This window comes from Pogona vitticeps, chromosome 1 (genome assembly GCF_051106095.1).
Source record: "Pogona vitticeps strain Pit_001003342236 chromosome 1, PviZW2.1, whole genome shotgun sequence".
Classification (NCBI taxonomy): domain Eukaryota; kingdom Metazoa; phylum Chordata; class Lepidosauria; order Squamata; family Agamidae; genus Pogona; species Pogona vitticeps.
In genome coordinates, this window is record NC_135783.1 from 28,225,042 (window position 1) to 28,247,928 (window position 22,887).

General features: G+C 40.9%; 1 protein-coding gene across 3 annotated transcripts in view; it reads right to left on the reverse strand.

Annotated features, from left to right (window-relative positions):
* KCNH1 (potassium voltage-gated channel subfamily H member 1) overlaps positions 1-22,887 on the reverse strand; it is a 320,211-nt gene that overhangs the window by 105,839 nt on the left and 191,485 nt on the right. The gene's annotated exons all lie outside the window — the stretch shown is intronic.

The window sequence follows — 22,887 nt, forward strand, 5'->3', positions numbered from 1 at the left end:
CCCGAAAATAAGACAGGGACTTATAATAACTTTTGCTCCAAAAAAAACGCACTAGGGCTTATTTTCAGAAGATGTTTTAATTTTTTTCATGCAAAACAATCTACATTTATTCAGATACAGTCATGTCATCATCTTCTTGTTGCTGCACAGTGGTGGAGGGTGGGATCTTTTTTTCAGGGAAATAGGGTATTGATAAACCATAACTGACATTGAGCCATTATGGCGATACTTTTGAAAAGAGCACCATGTTTAAAGAGTTTTGCATTGAGACTTATGTGATTCCTTACATCATAAAATCACGTTGCCATGGAGCTGGAGGGAACCTAGTTCAATCCATTGTGGAGGCAACCCACAGATAACATATCTGGCAGAAAGCTGTGCAGTTAGTTACAACCTTCTGCAAAAGAGAGCCCACCACTTTGAAGGCAGTCTGGTTCCACTGATTAACAGCTTGCCTTGCACCACAGGATATTCTTCACAAAGTTTAGTCTACATCTCCTCCCTCTCTCCCTCCCTCCCTCCCCTTAACACCTCGTGTTTCTACTAAAAGAGCACTCAAGGCAGCTTCCAAACTTCCAAACTTACAATAAAACAAACAAACGTTTGTTTTAACCTCTGTGCATTTTTATTGCTTTTAATGTATTACTGTACTTGCTTTAATGTTTTAGCTATATGTGGTTTTATCTGGTTTTATCTTTTAAATAAGTTTGCAAGCTGCCCTGAGCATGCTTTAAGTGGAAAAGTTAAAATAAGAAATAAAATAAAACAAGAGCGTGGAGCAAGTTAGACCTTATAAATTAACCTAAAAAAGATGTGTTTCCCTTGGCAGAGTGTGGAAACGTATTGGCTTAAAGCCTCCATCTACGCAGCAGAAAATAGTTCAGGGACCTACAGACCAGAAGTAGCTTCAAGTTCCCCATCGCTAGACTACTCTTTTTGGTTTGTTCTCCTCAACTGGCATTGACTGTTTCAATATTTCACTCAGTGACACTGGTAAGAGAAAGAATTAAACATTCTCTTTACTAACAGTTCTGAATAGGTTTTAAAAAAAACCCCACGACCCAGCATATTGTAGAGAAATAACAACTGGTTACATGAACACAGACTGGTTCATGGTTTCATACGGACTAACTACATGGCTGACAGAACACTGACTTCTGACTGACAGATTACATTGCTGTGGAAAAGAGCGTGGAAAGAACTCTTGAGTGGAGAGGCATGGCTCTCTCCAAAAGCTAAGGCAGAGAATCAGACAATTGGTTGCTGCTGGATTAAATTAAGAGTCACTGCAGCTCAGAGAGGATCTCTCCCAGCTAAAATCTCTTAAAGGCAGCGTACAAAGGTTGCTAAATTCCAACAGTTTCCACTCCTCCTTAAAATCAGTCAAAGGGGGGAAAGGCCACATCTTGGGAGTCCATTCCGCAGTCTGGGAGTAGATACAAAGGAAAGTCCTTTCCTGCATATTTCCTTGGCGGGCCTCTGAAACTATTGATACTTTTAAGAGGGCCTCTCCTCAAGATCGTCATTACCATCTTAGAACAGCAGAGATCTCAAAATCCAGACCAGCTCATAAACAATACAAGTGATCCCTAAGGTAGCTAGGCCCCAAGGAACTGCTGGATAGCTCAGTGGTTTAGGACTCTGGTTATAGAGCCAGAGGTTGGGAGTTTGATTCCCCACTCCGTCTCCTTGATGGGCTGGGTTTGATTATCCATAGGATCTCTTCCAGCTTTGCAGTTCTAAGATTATTCTAAACAGTTAGGACTAAAAAGACTACAGATGAACATTAATCACTTGTTCAGCAGTTCATGCTGGTTGTTGTGGGTTTTCCAGGCTGTTTGGCCGTGTTCTTAAGGTTTTTCTTCCTAACGTTTCGCCAGTCTCTGTAGCCGGCATCTTCAAAGGACAGGAGTCAGAACTCTGTCTGTGCTCTGTTGCAGTTTGTTGGATAGTTGGTATTTATAGCTGTGGGATCAGCTTTTATCCTTTTCAGGAGACTGGGTGATTATCGTGATGAGAATGTTTTTGTTGTGGGTGTATTGTTGTGATAAGGGGGAGAGATGATCTGTCACTGTGATTGATGGGTTTCGTTAGCTGGTCTTTTTTGTGCAGTGATCACTGGTCCTTGTGGATGAGTAGAGTATTTTTCAAAAATACAGCCTGCAAAAGGTCAACAAACTTGTTTTTTGTTTTCTAAGATATTGGTTGACACAACCAGTCTGTTGTTATTTGAAATACATTGAACAGCCCCTCTTACTCCTTTGTACAAGTCATTTATTTATAAGGATGATGAACAAAACAGGAGTTAGGACAGGTCTCTGTGCTGTCCTTCCTGCCATTCAGATTACTATGGAAAAAGACTAGATGAATTCACGATAGAGATCACTCAACATATATTGACCATAAATACTAAACAGGGCTTCTCACATTCAGTGGTGAAATGTCACTCAGTACCAATTGCTGGAAAACAGAGAAGTTGATTGTCTTCAGGCTCTACTAATGGACGCTTGAACATTCCAGTTGGCCAACATTTCAAACAAAATGGTGGACTAGATGGGCCCTGTATTCTCAGGAAAGCAAAACTAAATTCTTCTACTGAATTGTTGTTGTTGTTTAGTCATTAAGTCATGTCTGACTGTTTGTGACCCCATGGACCAGAGCACGCCAGGCCCTCCTGTCTTCCACTGCCTCCCGGAGTTGGGTCAAATTCATGTTGGTAGCTTCGGTGACATTGTCCAACCATCTCATCCTCATCATCCCCTTCTCCTCTTGCTTTCAGACTTTCCCAACATCAGGGTCTTTTCCAGGGAGTCTTCTGTTCTTCTGAGATGGCCAAGGTATTGGAGCCTCAGCTTCAGGATCTGTCCTTCCAGTGAGCACTCAGGGTTGATTTCCCTCAAACTGGATAGGTTTGTTCTCTTTCCAGTTCAGGGGACTCTCAAGAGTCTCCTCCAGCACAACTTCTATTGAATACTTGGAGCGAACCTTTATGGCGTCAATGTGAGGCAGGTAACAGATTATAATTACTTAGCATGGCAGTCAGACAGAAAACTCCATTCCTAACCATTATATCACAACCATTTCAGGAGACTTGCTTAGCAATTTGATCTCATGGAGTGTCTTGTTCAAACTGGCTATTCTACCTTTGAAAGACAGCCTGCCTAACAGAGAGCAATGAGAATGATAATCTGCTTCATTAAAGTTACAATCACAGATCAAGGAAGAAAAGCTATTTTTGTAAGAACTGGCAAAGTGAAGACTCCAAAGCAATTTCTCTGAAATTTCTAACATTATTAATAGGGCCAAATAGGCAAAAAAATATATATATACAGGAGGACTTAATGCAATTAAATAAATGTGCTAAATTCAAGATTTGGTGAAAGAAGAAAAGGCACATCAGCCTGTCAGCATAGATCAGCTGAAAGGAGAGACTGAAAATCTGAAGCAGAAACATTGGAAAAAAAAAAAACAAGTAACTATTGGCATTTTTGCAGTTCAGACCAATATGTCAGTAGATGGCAGACTATCATTGTACACAGAATTTCTTGTACTGAATTTAAAGTTCACCCTGTGTACACATTAGGGGACAAAAGTCTGTGGATAACAATCACACCATTCATATACATCACATACATAAAATTATCCATATGGCTTTTGTGTAGTAAGAACTAAAGTATCCTTGAAAAGTACAGAGCAAACAGTTTACCAAACATAATTTCAGGGCAGCAAACACAAGGACTCCTTCAAGTCTTAACTTTCCATTAAATTGGGCATTTAACAATCCAATCTGGCAAAGGCTAAATAAATAGAGAGGAGGAGGAGAAGGTGGGAGAGGGAAGCTGCTTATTACCCAATTGCCTGGTTTAAATTAATGGAAACCTAATTGGCACCCAGGGCTTAAGCATCCATTTAGGAGGTCTCACACCTTGGGCCCTTGTTATTGAAAAAAGAAGCTTTTGCCCTTGTTGAAGAAATGGTTTCATAGTATGGGACTTGGGAGAGGGGGAATAACTATTAGTGTTATAGGAAAACATTATTTGTTCCTTGAAAAGCATGGCACTGATTCAAATAACCTCCCCAACAATTTTTAACACAGTTGTAAATTAGCAATTAAAATCAAACAAAAACTGAATACGTACCAAGCTACCAAACTCCAATCAACAAAATTAAACAATCCTCTGGCTGATATCCTATTGCACTTGACACAATGTAAAGTTTTGCAGTGGGTTCTGCTCAGGCAGTCCATGTTGTGTGCCTGATTGTGCAACCGATTGTGTAACTCATTGGTAAAACACTTGCACAGCTGTGTCTGCGAAACTGCTTGCAGGATGTTGTTACATACAGCACTGATGTTACCTGTCTGTCATGGGTTTGGAGGGAAAGTTCCATCCTATGGGGAGTGGAAGGCGGGACATCAGGAGGAGGGGCTGTACTGTATATATATGTGAAGCCTGTGTGGTGAAGTTCAGGAGACGCTGGGATGTGACGAAGCAGCAGCTGGGAAGAAGAAGCTGGTGTGGGAGTCTGTGTGTCAGACAGGGTACTACTGTGTGTCAGAGTACCAACCTGATAGGTTCAGGTGTCTGTAGGGTTAGCCAGAACTGATAGGTTCAGGGTCTGTGCTTCAAGTTAAGTGTTCTGTGTGAACCAAACTGTGTGCATGTATGAATGAGACTAAGCCACGTTACTATATCTTATTCACCTGATTATTTTATTTTCCCTGTGTGTTGTTTTAAATAAACCTTGTTCTTTATTTGTTTAAAAATCCATCCCTGGTCTGTGTGACTTCTTATAGGGAATGGTTGGTGGCAGCTTAGTTAACGTGTGGCAGATCCCAGTAGGTCTGGGTTTGTCACATTGATTGGTGTCCAGCGTGTGGGATACGACTGGTCCAGTTGTCCAGCGGTCCAGCAAAGCCTTGGCAAGTGTGCCCAGAGCAAGGGGGGTCTAGTCAGGGACAATCTGAGAGCGCGTAGGTAATCTTCTAGGTGTACCTCACGGGGGGGTGCACTAGTAGAAGAACGTGTAACCTCAGATTGGGGGCTAGATTAGGGAGCTCTGAGGCAGCCTGTTTTGGTGGGAAAAAGCTGAGGCAAAACTGTAAAGTAGAAGTGATTTAGCCTGCCTGCTGAGAGGCCCAGCAGAGGGGGGTGGACTCCGGCTGGCTACAGTTGCAAGTAGTGCTGAAGGACAGCAGCAATCTATAGGGAAAGCTGGTTCTGAGGCAAAAAGAAAAAAAAAGTGGTCGCTTTATTTTGAGGCTTGACTTTTGAAAGCAGCCTGTTCTGGGGGGGAGTATGCCCTTGACTCGAAGCCAAATGGCAGAAATGGGTGAAGTGAAAGACCCCCAGGTTGACCAAGGTTCTGAGGATGAATTTGGCTCAGTGCAAGGTGACAGCACGGGAGAACAGAACCCAGAACTCAGAAAATTGCTCATAGCCCAACAGCATGAACTGAGGATGAGGCAATTGGAAAAAGAAGAAAAATTAGAGAGAGAGAGAATGGAGAGGGAGGAAAGATTGGAGAGAGAGAGAATGGCGTTTGAATTAAGAAAATTGGAACTGATGAACCAGAACAATAATAACAATAGGGATTCTGAGGGAGGCCAATTGTCTAAGGCTGACCTGAAGAAATTCCCTGTGTACCACAAGGGAGATTGTCCTGAGGTGTTCTTTTCCTTAGTGGAAAGAGCGTTTGTGGACTTCTCAGTGAGGGAAACTGAGAAGATGACCATCATGCGATCTTTAATCAGTGGTAGCCTGGCTGAGGTTTATTCAGAGATGCCACAGGAACTGATGAGAGATTTTGCAGAGTTTAAAAAACTGGTGTTTGCAAGACATGGGATAAATGCGGAACAGCTGAGGCAAAGATTCAGGTCCCTCACAAAGAAACCAGAGCAGACTTTTACCCAAGTGGGGGCTCAATTGGTGAGGCTGCTTGAGAAATGGCTATCTCAGGAGGGGACAGAGACCTTTCAGCAGCTTAAAGATTTGATAGCGCTGGAACAGTTCTATTCAGTCCTGCATGGGGAACTGAAGTTCCAGGTGAGGGAAAGGAAACCAAAATCTGTGGCAGAAGCAGCCGAGATCGCAGATTTTATTTACCAGATAAGAAAGCTCTTAGGTGAGGAGAAATCTGTAGGAAAATCCAAAGAAACCTACAGCAAGTACTCTCAGGGACCAGGGAAAAGCCAGCAAGGGGGAGGGGCCCATGGTGAAGGGAAGCCCTCAGAAATGAAACCAAGACCTCAGATTTTGGAGGGAAAACCAAAACAAGATGAGAGAGAATCAAAATACACCAGAAAATGTTATTTCTGTCAGGGAAAGGGCCATCTAATCTCAGAGTGTGAGAAATTAAAGCAGCTAAAAGGAATTGTGCCTCCGGATTCGAGTGGAACCAAGCCAAAAGCTGTGTTCTGTGTCCAGAAAGAGCAAGGCTCATTGTCACTGAGGGAGCCTGTTGCCATGGCTACTCAATCTGGAACAGCTACATCTGCTGATCAGGCTGAGGAAAATGGTCCTCTTGTAGAGGTTAGGCGCTGCCTGCTGGTGAGGACAGATTCTCAGTTGTTTGAGACAGCAGGGGTGGACGTAGGAATACTTGACCGTCAGTATCGGGGGCTGCGGGACACTTGTTCTCAGGTGACCCTGTGCCATCCAGATATTATTCCTAGGGAATATGTAATCCCAAATGAGAGCATGAAGGTGGCAGGGATTGAGGGGCAGATAATCTCACTGCCAGTCGCGGAGGTACCTGTCAACTTTCAAGGCTGGAGGGGAGTTTGGCGGCTAGCAATTTCATCGACTCTGCCAGCAGCCGTGCTCGTGGGAAATGACCTGGCTGAACATGTGAAACGGGTGCTAGTGATTACACGTTCACAAGCCACCACGGGGACAGTTCAGGGGGGTAATGATGAGCCAGAGACGGAAGCAGGTGGGGGGAGTTCAGAAGCTGTGGTGGAAACCTTAACCACAGACAGCAGATTGGGACAAGAGCAAAAGGCAGACGCCACTCTCCAAAAGTGTTTTGAACAGGTGACTGACGCCCAGCTAACACCTGAAACCCCAGTGAGATTTCTGGAGAAAAAGGGGATTTTATATAGAGAGACCCTGAGGAATATCTCAAAAGGGGGAGATGGGATCAGAAGTCAGCTAGTGGTGCCTGAAAAGTATCGCCCCATGATCTTACAAAGGGGGCACTCTGACATGTTTGCTGCGCACTTAGGGGTGAACAAAACACAGCAGAGAATCACACAGAATTTTTACTGGCCTGACATAGGGAAGCAGATCAGGGAGTTCTGTAAACAATGTGATGTGTGTCAAAGGCAGGGGAATAGCCGCGACAGGACCAAAGCAAAGTTGTGCCCTTTGCCTGTGATTGACACTCCGTTCAAATGCATAGGGGTGGATATTGTGGGACCTTTGCCCGAGGCCACAAAGAGGGGGAACAGGTTCATTCTCACCATTGTGGACCATGCCACGAGGTACCCTGAAGCCATACCCTTGACTAACATTGAAACCAACACAGTGGCAGATGCCTTGGTGGGGTATATGTCCAGGATGGGATTTGCCTCAGAAATAATCACAGATTTGGGCGCATCGTTCACATCAAAGCTCATGAAACGCTTATGGCAAATCTGTGGAATTAAGCACAAGGAAACCACTGTCTATCATCCTGAAAGTAATGGGTTAACTGAGAAGTTCAATGGGACTCTAATGCGCATGATTAGGGCTTACTTGGCAGAGAATCCAAACAATTGGGACCAGAAGCTGCAATCCCTTTTGTTTGCTTATCGATCAGTGCCACAAGCCAGTACCGGGTTCAGTCCATTTGAACTTTTATTTGGGAGAAGGGTGAAAGGGCCCCTTGATTTGATCAAACAAAATTGGGAGCAGATCACCCAGGATAACCCACAAGACGTTGTGACATATATAGACTCTTTAAGGAAGGACCTAAAGAGAAACCTAGAGCTAGCAGCAGAGACCCTGCAAGCTCAAAAGGTCAGAAAGAAAGCTAGGGATGACCAGAGAGCCGGGGAGAGGCGCTTTGACCCAGGGGAGGAAGTGCTTTGGCCTAGGCCTTGCAGAGGGAACAAACTGCAGCTGGGTAGCCCAGAAGTAAAGTGCTTGGGTCACATGGTAGGGGGAGGAGTGATAAAACCCCTGGAGGCCAAAATAGAAGCAGTTCGTGATTGGCCTAGACCCAGCACCAAGAAAAAAGTCAAATCATTTCTTGGGTTGGTGGGCTACTACAAAAAGTTCATCCCGAGGTTTAGCGAGATTGCGGCTCCGCTGACCGATCTGATGAGGAAGAGGGCTGATGACCGCATCCCGTGGACCAGCGACTGTGAGGAGGCGTTCCAGAGGTTGAAGCAGGCGCTAATCAACTATCCAGTGCTGCGTGCTCCAGACTTCGACCGGGAGTTCATCATCTACACCGATGCGTCTAACAGCGGGGTAGGAGCAGTTCTGTGCCAGGAGGATGAGAATGGTGACCAGCATCCAGTGTCCTACCTGAGTAGGAAACTTCAAAAAGGTGAGAGACATTTGGCAACCGTGGAGAAGGAGTGTTTGGCCATAGTCTACGCGATCCAGAAGGCCAAGCCTTACATCTGGGGGAGACATTTTGTTCTGTGCACTGACCATTCACCACTGCAATGGTTAAAGACAATGAAAACCCACAATAGCAAACTTATGAGGTGGGCTTTAAATCTACAGGACTATGACTTTGAAGTGAAAGTGGTCAGAGGGTCAGTGAACTGTGTTGCTGACGCCTTGTCAAGAAGACCTGAAGATTGAAGACGGCGAAAGAAACATGGACTATGTATATATTTTGGTGAACAAAAAGTTAAATGTACCTGTTTTTTGAATTTGGTTTGTATGAATAAAGGTAAATTGATGTAATGTATATGGTAAATGTTTAAATGCCTAATTGCTATGGTTAACTTAGAATGTAAGTATAAGTAAGTATGATATGGTATGTATAACTGTTGTTGTGTGTTTTATCCAGGTTGTTTTTTGGGAAAAAGCACCTTAGCTTTCCCCCTACAAAACAACTTATAAAGAGGGGAGGTGTTACATACAGCACTGATGTTACCTGTCTGTCATGGGTTTGGAGGGAAAGTTCCATCCTATGGGGAGTGGAAGGCGGGACATCAGGAGGAGGGGCTGTACTGTATATATATGTGAAGCCTGTGTGGTGAAGTTCAGGAGACGCTGGGATGTGACGAAGCAGCAGCTGGGAAGAAGAAGCTGGTGTGGGAGTCTGTGTGTCAGACAGGGTACTACTGTGTGTCAGAGTACCAACCTGATAGGTTCAGGTGTCTGTAGGGTTAGCCAGAACTGATAGGTTCAGGGTCTGTGCTTCAAGTTAAGTGTTCTGTGTGAACCAAACTGTGTGCATGTATGAATGAGACTAAGCCACGTTACTATATCTTATTCACCTGATTATTTTATTTTCCCTGTGTGTTGTTTTAAATAAACCTTGTTCTTTATTTGTTTAAAAATCCATCCCTGGTCTGTGTGACTTCTTATAGGGAATGGTTGGTGGCAGCTTAGTTAACGTGTGGCAGATCCCAGTAGGTCTGGGTTTGTCACAGATGTGACTTCCATCTTGGCATTACTTTCACAACTGCCTGCACATCTCTGAGTTATCTAGGTGAAGCTATACAGTACAGCAGGATTTTGACCTCTGTGTGTTACTTCTTAGGGCAAATCCCTAAAATGTTAACACATTAAATTTAACGTGTGAAAGTGGCAAACACAGCTGTGTTATATACACTGTACATGAAGGCTACACTGGCTGTGAAGACATCCCATTTTTTTGTCTGTTGCTTCATGTGTTAAATCAATCCTAACCTGAAGAAATTCAAATACAATAGGTTTATATTGCTTTTGGCACATCTCTAAAAGTCTGTCCCAATGTTACTATTCTCTAATTTCATTGCTAAAACAAGTAGAAAAATAGAAAGCTGCTAAGCACACCCAGATGTAAGTTTGGCATGCCAAGGAGCAAAACTGTGGTTCTGTCACCAAACTGCCGTCTTCCATTAGATGCATATTATCACTGAAATAATAGCTATGAAAGGGAACTAACCAGGAAAAAAGAGAGCGGCCTTAACACTACCTCCCAAACTGCAGTCTGGCCAACTGAACCACAAAGAAGGTCTTCTAGGGATGCCTAAAGCACACGGGCTGCGGATTGGTCATATCTGTTTGAGATGGAACATGGCAACATACAGGTGGGAGAATGTTCCAGCCTTAATCCTTTTGGCTGTAGTTCTGGTCACTCTCAATGTCTATGAAGAAGAGGTCCTCACTATCAACAGATGTGGTCCACATGAACCAGAACCTTATTTTTTCAGGTTTCTGACTCATATGGAGAGTCCCTATGCTTGTGGAAACCGCCCTTCTTCAGATTTATCACTCTCCACATGTTTAAGGTAAGCAGAACTAGAGAGAGAATGGATGAGACTAGAACAGTACCCCTCATCACTCATTTTTCCTACGCATGAGCTCATGCAAAAAGTTAGGAATCTATTCTATCAAAAAGTCTTCAAAGAAGATTCCACCTAATGGGTGGTATGCAGAAACATAACTCCCATGGCATTCTGCTGTGCTTCAGTTTGAATGGAAGATATGCAAAAGTTCTCTTTGGGAATGTGAAAATTTGTGAGTGTGAAACAATGCCAAACAGGACTCACATAAACAAGTTGCTACAGTATTGCATGTTGTAATGTATGGAACTAGCTTTCACCTACTACAGTGGGGTCTTGACTTAAGAACGGCTTGAGTTAAGAACATTTTGACTTAAGAACCACTCTCATAGGAAAATATTGACTTACATACTTAGATTTAAGAACTGAAAAAAACCACGTGGGAGGCAGGGAAAGTGCAAAATGTGAACTTTCAGTTAACTGTTGGCCAGTGAAAAGGGTGCCTGTCTGCTTCCTCACTCCTCCCAGCATTTAGAGAGTGGATTGGGAGACAGTCTTCAGATTGCCTGGTACTGGACTGCCTGGACTGTATTTTCCCTGCCTTCCCTGAACCTTTCTTGACCTAAGAAAAAAAGAAACAAAATATCCCCCTCTAGTGGTCGAAGGCAGAATAGCAGCTTCCCATTAGTTTCTATGGACAGAAAAGAGCAGATACGGATCAAATGGTTTTCAATGCATTCCTATGGGAAATGCAGATTTGACCTGAGAACTTTTTGACTTGAGAACCACCTTCCAATACGGATTAAGTTCTCAAGTCAAGACCCCACTGTACTCTTTTTTCTGCCTGGCACAGTGGTGAAAGAGAAGCAAAATTTAGTTCTCCAATTATTATTAGACGGCAACATTTTATCAGTCCAGGTCATTTAGGGAAAGGTAAAGAATGCTGGGAGTTAAAGTACAACAATACCTGGAGGAACACCCTTTGCCCACCTCAACCTAAATAGAGGCATTTATTTACTAAGTTCATACTACACTTTTCCACCCCCAAAATACATGCAATATGCCCATTCCAATCTAAACAGAGTTGTTTATTTATTTGATACCATACCTTTCTACCTCCCAAACACTGCCAATGTGTGAAACAGTGCTAATATTAAAAAGAAAATCTAAATTAAAGTGTAACACAAAAACTAATAGAGTAAAAACAAACTTAAAAACATGACAAAGGACACAGACAGTATCCAAGGAATTATATACCTGCTTCAAAAGCAGAGCAGCAGAGGAAGGGAGGAAGGGAACAGAAAGACATGAATGTATTTACTGATTAATATTGTTAATATTGTCATTATTAATTTGGTTAATAAAAAAGAATCAGTAAAAATGAAAACATTCCAAAAGCAGACCAGCTTATATCCCTAAAAGCTGTGTACATAAAATGGGAACAGCGAGAGGAAGTCAGCCTGGTCTTCTTAGGCAAATTGTGAAAGAGAGGCTAAATGGCAAGTCAAAACATTTCATTTTTTCATTTTTCCAATATCAAGGTTATATCCAAACTTTCTCAGCTTGGGACATTTTTATGCTTGATGCTAAAAATAATATTTTGCATGTTCTGTGTCCGTAAAACAAACACAAGACCAAATGGGCTGGAAGGTACAACATTCCTTCTGCTTTCTATTCTGCATCAACAGCTCTCAGAGAGGCATAAAAATAGAACAGGAGGAGCTCAAAGGCAGACCTAATGTCATGTGTGGAAATGCCCTTATTTACATTGAAGACTGAGTGATGTAAATTCCATTTTTTAAAAAAAGCAAACTCTGACAGTGAATTAATTATGAGACTGGCTGATATCATCAGCATTGGAGGCTAACATGATGTTTCCCTTATCGGCTTCTGTGGAAGGTTTAGGAAGCGACCATCTTGTTCAACCCACACATTAAAGACAAATCCTGTTTACTGTAAAAAGACTGATCTGTACATGAAGTTCAGTGGCACAGTTCTTAAGCTCAGCTGAAAGGGAACCAGTTGCAAAATATGCCTTCAGTGTAATTATACTCCGATTACTGCAGTGCTAGAGTAAACCTAAGAAATGGCTCAGCAGACAATGGACTGTTGTAACCAACGTGTTAAGACTATGTCTGCACCAATACTCTTGTCACAATTCATTTCATTTTTATGTCTTGCTATCCGGAACTCAACTTCATGTGTTTCCTATATATAGTTTTCCCTCTGGAATTGTGGGCTCCATTATTTTTTATAGCTGAACCTGTACAATTTTTGCAAACCCCCAATGCCCCCGGACACTCCACGATCAATTTAACAGGACCTGCAGAGACCTTGAGACAGATTAAATTGTAACCAGGTTCATGCATTAGGACTGAGGCAGGTTTGGTTTTTGGTAAAGGAAATGTGCAGACAGAACTGCCAGGATGCCCAATGAATAGCTGCAACAGCAGAAATTCATTGTGATTTTTTTTAATGAAGGATGTTACTGATATTGAGAGTGGAAACAGAGTCAAAGATCAGTAGGAGAGATAGTGCCAGAACATTGTTGCAGGTCAATGAAAGAAAGAAAAAATGTTTCACTTAATGAGATATGTAATGGCAAGAATATTGTTATAACGCTCTGTAAGCTTCACATACTCAGGTCTAATTTGAAAACTTAGAATAATGCCAGTTTTTTCCTTCACTGTTCTGCTGGCCAGATGGTCAGTCATGATTAAGATAAGAAGATCAGCAAGTTGACCTTTTGACACAGATGCCCAAGAATTTGCCTCCAGAAGGCAGGAAAACTCACAAAAATGGTTTTGATAAAACTTTACTAATGCAGGAACAGGTGATACCTTTATCTGACCATTAGGAATAAAAAACAAACAAACGAACATCTTCTTCAAGGCTATGCATCAAGTTATTGATGGTAGGTCCAAAATTAAATGATGTTAAAATTCAAAAGTCACCTGGCTGAGGTGAGGTCACCTTTTTAATCTTATTGAACCATGTGTTGGTTATGTGTCTTCCTGAACATACCTTAACTTAGGGTGGTAAGTAGTTTTTTGACTGGCGAAATCTCTTTCTGATGTGATTATTGGGCTGGTGTAACTTAAAACTGTATAAGGAATTAGAGAATCCAAGCAAAGGGCATTTTAATTTTTTCCCCTTATTCTAATTCCCTGTGGTTTTCCTGTTAATTTACTGGCTTTCTGTTGCATGGATTCGATCTTACGACTGCTGGTCTTCTGACCCTGCAGCACAAGCTTCTGCAGTTTAGCCCGCAGCGCCACCATGTCCCTTAGGATAAGGTTTGTTCCTTAGGATTAAATAATTGGCTGCCTTGCATTTTGCATCCATGTTTTTGATTGCCCACTTGGGCGATAGGCTACAATGGGTGAAAAACCCACAATAAGTTAACAGTGTTTTGCCGAAGATGAAGAAGAAACAATGCAGAATGAACAAGTCTGGTAAGAAGTGGCTAGTCTGTTCACTTGACTTTGCACAGCAAATGACAGGAGACTGGAGTTTGCATATTCTCCAAGAAACTTTCACAAAAGTTCACTTTCTTTACCCTTACTCCAACGACAAAGCTGAATAGGTCAGAGAAAGGACACTTTGAAATACCTAGGTTAGTCTATGGCAGCTAAAGCTGCTGACTAATGTTTTAGGAAGCCAAAAGAACTTGTACGGAAGTCTCACACCATTTTACACCATTATGCTCAGTCATCAAAAGATTCGTTTCACTCTGGGCTGTTAAAAATTAACCCTGCAACTAAAAATAAGTGTATCCTGGTTACTTTCTGACGCTATTATTCCACTATGTTGCTCAGAACCAGAATCTAGAGGAAAGTGTGGGAAAGGAATGGCAGGAAAACCTTCCATGTCCTGAGATTTTAAAAACCACACCAGCGCATCTCTATTGTACAAGTCAATTGTTCTTCAGCCTAAGAGAAAGTATTCACTTAAAAGCAATTCATAAAAACAAAAATTAAGAACCAGATAAGGTATTTCAGGAACCATGTGAGGCTTTCCAGGTGTGCCCGTGCTGTAACTGCGGGAGGAAGGAGGAACAACAACACTTTTGTTGCATTAGCACTCAGACACTAGCGTAACATTAGAGCTAAATGTTGCATCTTATAGCAAATGGACTTGCCACCCACAGCCTTGCTCAGAATCCCTCCCATCAGGCTGCTCTCAACTGCACCCCGGTGACCTGCCAGCTGCCATTCCATCAGGCAAAGGTACAGAATGAGACCAGGGTCACACTTTACTGAGTCTTATTACTTAACTCATTGGACATCTAATGCAGCATTATCAACACTAATTGAAAGAGGCTTGCTGGGATCTCAGAAAGGATTCTGAGTCCTACTTGAAAACACTGCATATTGTTCCAAGAACTTTCTACATGAAAAGTGTGTGATCTACCACTGAGCCACAGCCCTTGCCTAGTTGCATGAATATTTGGTCCTTTCTCCTTTTGAACAGTGCAAAGTCTTGTTATGTGCCATCAAGCTGCCTCCAACCCATGGCAACTCCATGAGTTAATTGACAGCCTTCAGAAGGTCCTTTCATAAGCAGCCCTGTTCAGGTTCTGTGGACTACAAACTATGGCTTCCTTTATTGAGTCATTCTGTATCAAGAATACCATACAGGTTAGAGTCATTATAAGAACAAAAATAAAACTGTTTATTTTATTTCTTGCTCTCTGTCACCTGTCCTAAATTTTAGACTATAAGCCTAACGGCTGGGACTGATCTTTCTAAGCCTCTCCCTAAGCCTCCAAGGGTGGGGGTGGGAGTAGGGATTGCAGGTTGAACAATGCATTAAAAATCTTAAACAAATAGTATTCCCCTGATTCCGTCCAGTAACTACAGGATGTGAAACAGAGTTTTGACAAAGAATATTTTAAACAACGGAAAATAAACTAAATGCTTCCAATCTGCAGTGATACATTACTTTTTGCTATTTGCAAAGCACACTACAGAAAAATTAACAAAGAGGAAAGAAAGGAAAAAGGAAATATTTTTTGCTTTCTTTTAATCAGTCTTGAAGTTATGGCTGAAGCTGAATCCCACAAAGCAAAGAAATCAAGACCACAGATCAACATTCCCTTTTCACTTGAAAGGAGGTTACACTGCTGACTGGTTCTAGTACTCCTTGATCTCTCAGTGACTTGATATTATTGACCGCAGTATCCTCCTGGACAGGCTATTGGGAGTGTGGGTTAGAGGGCTAGCACTTAGCCGGTTCTGATTCTTTCTCAATGGATGGGTCCAGAGAGTTCAGCTTGGGGAGGAATTTTCAGCCCCATGGACCCTAAGCTGTGGGGTTCCACAGAGGTTGTCAATCTCCCCAATACTATTCAATATTTATGAGAGGCAAGACCATTCAAGGATTTGGAGTGCATTTTCATCAGTATGCTAATGATACCCAACTCTATCTCTCTTTTACATCTTCTGGAGGCTATCTGGGCCATCAAACACTGCTTCACCATGATTCTGGAAGAGGTAAAGGCCAATAGACTAAAACTGAATCTGGATAAAATGTTGGGGGAGGCAAAGTTGACTAATTTGGCTCTGTCCTTATGGATGGGATCCCATTAGAGCTGTGCCAGTGCCCCCTCCCTTCTAACCTTAAAGAGTATGCTAAAGACACTAAAAAAGTATTTAAGGACATTCTCTTCTGAGTCAATCTCTAAGTGAGTCACCTGATCCTGCCATCACTTAGGTTTTAGCTAGTCTGTTAATTATTTGTAGTTGTAGTTGTATTTTTTAAGTTTAATTTTGGGTTTATGGAATGAGTTAATTTCTTCTTCTTCTGATTATAAACTACCTACTGTATGGCACTAACTAACTAACTAACTAACTAACTAACTAACTAACTAACTAGATAGCTAGATAGCTAGATAGCTAGATAGCTAGATAGCTAGATAGATAGATAGATAGATAGATAGATAGTTTTCTTACATAATGTTGCAAGACAAGCAAAAACAACTTCTTAATTTTTTTCAAAATATGGATTCAAAAAGACCACCATTTAAGGTGATCAAATATATCCTTTGCATCTCAAAACCTAGAAACTACAAACAATTTAGCTTTATTTTTGTTAGTTATACATGCACAATATTTATTTCTTATATAATTAATAAGTACCCTAAGATTATGTAATCTTAACCATAAAGGTTTTTTTTTAAGTAAGAGGCCACTAAAGTGGAATCTTTCCTCAACTTTTGAGCGAGACATAACATTTAATTCTTCTAAGATCAGGGCATGGGGTTTTATTATGCTAAAGATATCAGGGTAACCTTGGGGGGAAAAGTAATATCCTCAGGCCATGAACCACAAACCATCATGACTTGTCAGTTTTCTGGTTCATGCCCATCTCTAGCCTTTACTAATAGTGCTTATCTTTGTACAGATATATCAAGCCTTATCATGCTCTAATTCCAGTCTATATCCATCACAGCTTTCTTCTTTCTTTAGAAGGGATGATATATGTCACATAAAACAACCACTGATAAGTGTTTTACTGGTCTCCCAGATTACATGGCATGAAAACCTCCTATGTGTTCTTAATTGAAAAGGGTTTGAAGAACTGCAGCTTTTTTGGAACAGTCCAGAATCCTATTGACAGCAATATCATGGGGGTTTTTTTGTGACTTTCATGAATGTCAGTATTATACATCATAAATATCCTAGCATCTGTGTGGTTTCATAAGACCTTGAACATTGTTGTTCAGATATCAATATCTTCAGTTATTTCTTTGAGTGGGAATGTTTCTACAAATGTTGTTAAAGTGATCATCACCAAACTAAGGACTATCATAATGTTAGTAACATCTCATTTACCACATCTCATTTACCACACATTATCTGTCAACTTCCAAGAAGAGACATGACATCTGAAAACACCATGAGAAGATAAATTGATTGTATTAAAAGCCAGGAACACAGCCTCATTTTTTGAAATGCAAGATAGGACACAATTTGCTAGAATTTCAAACTATCTATGCAGTACAGCAAGGTTACAGTAGAAATAGGTGTTAAGATGAAAGAAGGTCATTTCTAAATAATGTCATGATCAACAACAAAAAAATCACCATGTTAAATGTGACTGTCAATTCATGCTAAAAAGCTTTCTCTATTGATGGGAGAGTATAAAATTGAAATTATATTCCATATAATCATTGACTATGACTATGGACTCATTCACAGATTCAGCAGATAAACATTAAGGAAGCTCTTTACACTTCACACAAGGGCAGAAGAAGTAACCTTGCTAACTAGGTTGCTTTGATGCAATCTTAGTTTTCTCTGGCACAAAAGCCACTTATACTTTACTGCTGCAGGACTTAAAATCAAAGCAGGCAGTGGAAATCATAGACAAATAAGTGTATTTTGGTTTGTAATAGAAAAGAAAATATAACTTCAGGAGCTCATTCCAGGGATCAAAACACACTTGATGTTGAAGATTTAAGATCAGAATCTTTTTCCCCCCAAGCTGAAGTGGTAGTGAATAGATTGGCACCATGGTGTGAGAAGATGGAGATTTAATCATCTGCATATTATTTATTTCCCCAATCTACCACTTTTCTCCCCAGACTGCACCTTTAATCCTCAGGCAAAGGCAATTTGGACATTTGGGGATTTATACAGGGAGGCAGTAGAACAAAAAGAATTTGCCATTCAAATTTACCTCCAATCTAATCCCTCCTTTTCTTACATTTACTAAGAAGAAATACAGAATATATGATTGCTAATGTCTCTTATAGTTTGGCTCTAGAATTCTTCATATTCTTCTTCCTCGTCATTTTTTTAACATTTACTATTATTTCATCTCAAACATTAAAATTTCAGGTAGATGAACTCCTAAAGCAGTTTATGAAATGTTGGGAGAGGGAGGAATCAATTACAAAGCATTTAGAGTCTCCTATCAAAGCACTGACTAAACATAAACTTGCTATGTTTGTGCAAAGTAACTGATTAATCTCCAAATATAGCACCCTCGCCACCTTCCTTCCCCTACCCAGGCCATTTGAACAAGTGTGGATAGAATGTGACAGTGAGTTTGCATTATTCCATTAAGAAAAGAACTCATGGTAAACAATATCCCGTCTGTTCTTCCTGAGCAGCAGTAAAACCCCAAACAACATTTAATGACTTGTGTACACAAAAAATAGTGCTGTTATTCTCTAATGACTTCAGGCTGACTTGAGAGGGCAGATGCTGTGAAGTATTAAATTTCTGCAGAGGAAGAAATGATAGGAGAGGCTTGACAAAGATAGAATAAAGATTTTCCTTGAATTGAGTCAACTTTGTCCACCAAAGTGTGAAAGTGTTTGAAAAGCACAAGTTCTTTAGTCAAATGGCTATGGCTTAAAACCATTTGACAACCCTACCTAAAGGAGACCCATTAAATCAATTGCTGACTAGTGCATCAATACTTATACAGGATCCATTGGGCCTACTCTGGCTGACATCAGGATCTAGTCCTATATATTTTGTTTTGCTCAAAACTTTGCAGTCATTTCCAAATTGGAGTTCAACTTCTAACCTATTAGTACAATCATCCCTGTTGCAAACATTGACAGATGTTTAGGGAACCTTTGCAGATGTTTTAGAGTACAAATGCTGTACCATAATTCCTATTGTTAGCTATGCTGGCTGTGACTTTTGAAAGATGAAGTCTAAAACATTTGGAGAGTGAAAACTTCCCAATTCTGGAGCATAACAAGGGGGCCTACAGTAGTAGCCATCAGTTTTTATGACTCATTCTCAAGGTTTCAAGGGAAAGTTAATTCTAAAAAGCAGTGTCAGCTTAATTATTCACTGTGGTGATGGGGTGTATGCCATTGCATCAGAAGGTACTTGCTACCATTTTTCTTGATCATTTTCCTGCTCATATGAGACATAACAAGAAGCAAGCTTGAGGCAAAACCAAGAGATGCTGTCCACAAGCCAAATAGAAAAGTACTTACACAGGTTATACTGTATAATGATGTGCAGGTATATTTGCACTAATGTAAAAATAGGGCAATGTTGCAAAGTAAAGGATTGCGCTTGTTTGATTTTGCATCAAGATTTTCATATGAGTGAATCACTAGATATGTGAAAGAACTGCAGTTTGTTACAGTGATTTTTCTTTCTCTAAAGCTGACCAGTTCTGACTTCATTCATTGAATTTATTATTTCAGAAGAGGTGAGGACAGCCTGTATGAATTTCATATTTATTATTATTATTATTATTATTATTATTATTATTATTATTATTATTATTATTATTATTATTATTATTATTATTATTATTATTATTATTATTATTATTATTATTATTATTATTATTATTATTATTATTATTATTATATTTATTTATTTATTTATTTATTTATTTATTTATTTATTTATTTATTTATTTATTTATTTAATATCCCGCCTATCTAGTCGCGGTGGACTACTCTAGGCGGCCCACAACAGAGATAAAATACAATAACATATATAAAACACCAATGCACACCCACTCACACATATGTACACGTGTGTCCCCAATGGTAATTCTTCAGAAAGTTTTCCAATAAAGTATTATTTACATAATTTTAAATTCATATAACATAGTGATAAAAGATGGGCATGAACTGCTTGTTTGGTGGTTCAGTGCAATTTGTTTCCTAGACAAACAGCTGATCTGCTGTTTGGTGCTCCACCCGCTTGAGTGGGTGCCCACACAGAGGCAGCGCCTAGAGGATGTTGGGCTGGGTGCTGCCACGAAGTGGGTGCCCACTGGAGGGGGTGGGGGTGCCAAACGGTGTATCAGCTGTTCTGTTAGAAAATGAATTGTGCTGTATCACCAAAACCGCAGTTCATGCCTATCTCTAATAGCGATGCCTTCCTTATCAACATAAGAAGTAATTAATGTGTTATACACGTTTGTTTTTTAATCTTACTTCCTAACTGTGATTCAGTGGTATGTATTCTTATGTAATTGTATCTACGAGTGTAACGGTGAACTCAGGTCTACTCTGTACAGGTCCGCTCGGAGGTAAAGTGTACAACCCTAATGTCAACATTGAGCTAGCAGGCATATGCTAAAATGATAGGACTCCCCCCATCTGCAGTGAATAAAAATCAGCTCTGGAGCATTTCCCAGCCCTGTGGAGCAGAGTTTAAGGATTCAGTGTTGCAGGCAGCAGGAAAGAGAGGGAATGTTCTCTGCTGGTTCTTAATGGAAGTTGTTCTGTCTGCATTATAATGACCCTCTTGGATTCATTCTGCTGGAGGCAGCCTCCGTTTCAACTTGTTCGTTATGCACCTTGGCAAGTCTCAGTTAATTTCTTCATTCCTACAGTTCAGTGGGTAAACGAGGTGCTTTTCTTACCGATGGTAGATGAAGGTGGCAGGGGAACAGCATGGAAGTGGGAAGGCTGCTCTACCTCCTGCCAATACAAGGGCTTTCATTCCCTGCTGATTTATGGGAGTAGAAGTCCTTTAATTCCAGGAATCCCATCCTTTAATACAGTGCACACCAGAAAATACTGTGTTGGGAAGAGTTGTTCTGAAATTCCAACTACTCTTGTTCATTCTTTCACTCATCTGTTTCACTGGGTAGCCATTCTGTGTATTGTTTTATATATAATCATGCCATACTGTATAATCATGCTGATTATATCCAACACATTAGAAAAGAAAGCTGCACCCCATGGGAAGATGCATTCCTGCCTTGCTTTCTAGACTACCTGAGTTGCTCAAGGATTTCACATTTGTAATAGACGATTTCTACAGTATTCAGGGCACTTCTTTAATCTTCTCTCCTACTTGAAGTTTTTAATGTTTAAATGGCATAGTAAAATTATGGAAGGCGGGGTGAGCACTATGGAGACCTTAAGCAATCTCCCTCCAGCAGGGCACAAGTGATCACTCTGTGTAATCATGTTCGCTATGGCTTGCATCTGCAAAGGGAAAGCAAACACACCCATCCTTGACCAAGTGAAAGTAAATTGAGACCAGCTGAGAATAAGTAATACACTTACACCAAAGCAAATATTTGCTGAAACAGGAAGCACTCTGCCAATGTTCCAATTAGAAGCATTCCACTGATGACCATTAAAGAAGCTGAAAGACACACTATTTTAGAACTGCATGGGGATGGGGGTGGGAAAAGGGAGGGAAAAGAGGCAGCAACCCAGTAATTGTCTGCGAGAACTATGCAGATATTTCAGGAAATTATTTCTATATTTCAGAGTTCCCTCACAATGGAAGGAAGGAGTATAACCTAGAATCCTAAATAAAATTCCCAGATTCACATAATTCAATATATGTAATAGTCTCAAATCAGTTCATCATGATGTTACTTCTCCTCAGCATAGCTATTTTGGGAACCACACTTCACTTTTTCCTCACTCTGCTCAATTCTCTCCAAGAAGTGCATTACAGAAATGCTATGTCCTACTGAAGGAATACAGAACATGTAGCCCTCTAGATGCTGAACTGCAACTCCCATGTTCGCTCACCACCGACTCTGATGGTTAGGACTGATCAGACATCCAAAGGACAACATATTTCCCTTCCTTGCTCCACCACAACTATGCCTGCACAAGCACATGTTCTTGAAACTATTCACTCCTATTCCCTCTTCTCTATAATTTCTCTTGTCAGACTTTGGATTGTAAGCTCCTTGAGAGAGGGATCTGGATACTTGTGCTCTGTAATACACTATGTATACTAATGGTCCTATATTAATACCAACAACTCTGCTTTGAATTGTTATTCTGTGGCACATTCTAGTTGACAAAGGAGGCATCATTGCTGCAGAAGAATGACCGCAGTTGAGAACAATGAAATATTTTTCAGTTAACACAAGAACATGTAATATCTCCACCACAGCACATAACCATGCTAATCTGCTGCAGCAAATACAACAAAGGACCTTGTGATACCTTAAAGACTAATTAGTTTTCCTTGGCATAAGGTTTCATGGGCTATAGACCAATTTTTCAGGTACAATAGAATGTAACCCCAATAAGACACATGTTTATACAGTGATACTGGATGCTGTTACTCTGCAAAGGTGTGTCGCTAAAGCTATACTCTATAGCAGTGACGGCGAACCTATGGCACGCGTGCCACAGCTCGCCATATGAATATTACCTTGGACAAAGCAATATGGGAAACAGTTCAGAAGGATTTTGCAGTATTTGGGGGACTGTTATGGTCCCATAATGGCGAGGTCCAAGGACCCTTTGACTCAGGTATCAATCATACAGCTGGCCAAGGGGTAGCTAGGGCACACAAGTGGGCAGTACCAGTGGTAAGAAAGAAGCTGCTGATGATGGCTGATGCAGCCAGCTCAGGCAGTAGAGAGTGGTAGGTGATGATAGCTCTGCTGGCACCATCAGAGCTCTTCTGCCTGCTGTGATCACCTCAGTCTGGGTAATGGCCAGCCCAGGCCTAATGAAGACCAAGAGAGAGTTC